The following is a 3,874-nucleotide window of genomic DNA, read 5'->3' on the forward strand; positions in this document are numbered from 1 at the left end:
TTTTTTTATATAGCATAAAGTACATATTGTGTACAAGAAAAAAAACTCAACCGATTTCAACCTGTGTGAATATTATACGTTCTTTTGTTTCGTTTACTTAAATTTAATCATTTCTAAGTTAAGAAGTGCGTTTAATGTAATGTTTAACATACTTATAGGAAAAACCGAATTTTAATTGATTTCGGGTGAACTGTATTTTTTACTGTTGTTATATCTTTAAGAATCTACGTTTTTAATACGATAATCAAAGTTTTAATAACTATAGGTTCTTGGATGGTAGTAATTTATACGATTAAAAAATAATTAACTTTCTAGGTTAGTTTATAATTAACAAGTTCCCAGTAATTTTCTTATAATGAAAGATCAGATCGGACAACAGTCATCTCTGATTCATGTGACCAAGTTTCATAACTCTGCAACAGCGTACAACTATTACCGGATGAAAACCGCAAAGGATGGATGAATTTTCAATATTACGCAGTTCCTTGAAGAATTTCTATGCTGCAATATCATGCGGCTAACCTTAGTTACGCATCGCAAATTATATCGTGTCCAACGATCAATCGAGCATTACGTTATGCATGCGTTCGTGGGATCAATTAAGCTATTCGTTTCTTCTTCTTCTTTCTGGTCTTTATCAGTATCTGTCAGCTAACTTGAAAGCAGATTCTAATATATATAAGAACTATATTTTTAGCATATATCTCGCCTCCGTAATGAAATGGTCAGCACGCTGGGCTACCGAACTGGAGGTCCCGGGTTCGATTCTCAAGGGGGTTAAATAAATAAAAGTTATTTTTTCACTCTAATATTTATTCAATATTACCCTGGACTGGTTCCTAAAGCGGAGGTCTGATCACCTTTCATTCGTGTGTTAACGATCAAGATAACACTGCGTTTATAATGTAAGTGGAAAAAAATTTTCAGGATTAGCATTCAAGAACTGGACGCAGAAACATAGGTCGTCAACCGACGCAATAGGAAATGATATCACTAAGGGCGTTTGTGCATTACACGGAATTTTACTGTCCGGCACTCCGGTTTTTTCAAATTAAAGCGACTACGACAGTTTAGTTGGTTGCGCACTGATCCGGCGAAAAACAGACAAGTGCAGAAGCCAATCATCCGTTTTTTTCATGCTAACCGGACTGCCGGACTATAAATTTCTATGTAGTAAAGCGCTCTTAGATTGTCGGAAGGTGGTGGTTGAGGAAGAAGGCCTAGAAGCGCTCGCAATAAAAGAGACCTTCACCGACAGATACAGCGATAATCATGTTTCATCTAATCTTTCTAGCGCATTAAATTTACATTAAGTTGCAAACTACTTTAGATAATGCACTTATCCCATGGACATACTTAGATATTATTATTGAAATTACGTGAAAAGTATCATGTACGGATAACCTTTGACGTTTTCATTTAAAATCCATCACGCGATGGTTTCGTGGTCATGTTGATAATGGAATTATTTTTTTACAGATTAGATTGCATTAATACTTAAACGGTAAATGAACTATAAAAAACTTAAGTAAAAGAGATTAATGAAAAATAATCAACAATGTATATTTTTAATTACGTACTGTATACAGGCGGACCTCATCTTTCGCACATTCGACTTTCGCACAATTCGCTATTTCGCACATTAAAAAACATTTTTTTGTTGCAATAGTGCCAAAATTTCCATGCAGTTGTTTCCCTTTCACACTTTGAAATGCATATGAATTAGGTCCGTACTGTGAAATGTTAATGAGATGACCGTATTATGGAAGAATGTGTTCACAACGGAGAACGAATATCTCAAGTAGGTAGGGCGATCCATAATAGTACTTCATGATACAGAATTCTATGAAGAATAGAAAAAAATCTAAAATACAACTTACTCTTGACTAGTTTATTAAGAAGAAAAAAATGTGCAATACGTACTATGTTTTTTAAATTATATTTTTTACATCCCTCTACATTCGAACATTTAACTTTTGCACATATTTTCAGGAACCAATCATGTGTGAAAGTTGACGTTTGCCTGTATCTTATTTAACGTGGTGTTGAATTTTAACACATGTGAATAAGATGACATTTATATATAAGTATGTAATACATATATAGTTAAATGGTAATTTGAAAATAACATTAATTAAGAAAAAAGGGATCATTTGAATTATTATCAAATTAGTTAATACCATTTTTGTTTCTTTTACATTATTAAAAAAATAATATAACTTAAAAGTACTCCAATTTAATATTGCACAGATGCAAAACAATAGCAGCGTTAAATCATTATACATAGGTACGTAGGTAAAAAAAACAGTAATAAACTTCCGGAAAACATAAAATCTATAAAAAATTATCAAACCTTAAAATCTAAACTCAAAAAACATATATGACTCACCCCTACCTAGACTCCATACCAAGGAATATTTTTTTATTTTTTATTTACATTGATTATAAAAAAAAATATGTAAAACGAACTCCCTCTCTAAACACAAGTATCCACTTTATTAGATAGGTAGAAACGTTATATGTGAAATGTTTTGTATATTTACCAACTATTCTGTATTATTTAAATGAGTATTTTGTATTTAAAAAAATCAATAAAAAAAAAAACAAAAAAACCTTCGTCTTAAAAATTCCGATCATTGATTAATGATTCGTGAGAGCATAGCGACAAGGGAAAAAATAATATGACCTAATAATATCAATAAACCCATTAGTCAATAAGCATTGATAACTAGCACCAAGTAGAACGATTATTATTGTTTACGGAAAATTTTCCGGACGACATCTCGATTGAGTGATTACCCAAATTTCGGCAGTTTATCTCCAATCAAACCATTGTACTTGTGTTGCTATCGATGAAATGCTGTAGGTAGTTTTCCATGAACATTAAAAAGTTTTTTTACTTCTCAACATAGATGAAAAATAATTTGGTCGAATAATAAAATAAAAGTCTAAGCATTTACAGGGCATACGACCGTCATAGGCATCACTTTACACACGTGTAACATTCACCAATTGATTGACACTCATTGTTGACAACCACACTATTCAAATTCTTGGAACTTCTAGATATATTGATTAAACTCGAAACCCTTAAATTCAATAGACTTCACAAGAGATATCTACGGTGGGATGAGACAAGCTTTTTATTAAGCAGGCACTCTTTCATTTGTATGTAAGATCCGAATCCTGGATTATATTCACAAACTTGAGAAACGCTAGAAAATATCAATGTTTTTATTTTTCTACGAGTTGTTTAAGAAATAAAATAAAATAAAACTTCTAATTGGACTTAATCCAAATTTGTGAACAAGTATTTGTCACTCTTAAAATTTTTTTAAGAGTATATTTTCCCAATCCAGACAACAACAAAAAAACAATGTAGGTACGTAAATAAAGGTATGATGTATTTTATAGGTATGATTTTATAAAAAATGGTCGTACGTAAATTATCCAAAATTTCTATTTTAAAGGTAATAGGTCAGATTAGAGAGGATTTTTAAAGAATACGCAGGTTGATTTTCTGCACACTGTGTACGCTTTTTTATAATTTCCCCATAGGTTTTTGGTACGTAAAAAAATCAAAAAAGAACTATCATATTCGAATCCTATTCATCATAAGAATTATCATGAAATAAAAAAATTATATTAACATATTATTTTTTTACATTTCAACATAGATGAAGAAGAATATGGAAGTCTGGGCATTTACGGGGCTTAATGCCCATACTATAAAACGAAAAATAACTCCTATAATTGGAGATAATCCAGATTTGTGAACAAGTATTTGGACACACTCAAAATGTTATAAAAATTATCATAGTTTTATACCAGCCAACTATCATTTGATATTTCTTTATTTTAATAATCAATTAAG

The sequence above is a fragment of the Brachycentrus maculatus genome, unplaced genomic scaffold (assembly GCF_059751285.1).
Source record: "Brachycentrus maculatus isolate JH-2025_06_01 unplaced genomic scaffold, ASM5975128v1 h1tg000199l, whole genome shotgun sequence".
Taxonomy (NCBI): Eukaryota; Metazoa; Arthropoda; class Insecta; order Trichoptera; family Brachycentridae; genus Brachycentrus; species Brachycentrus maculatus.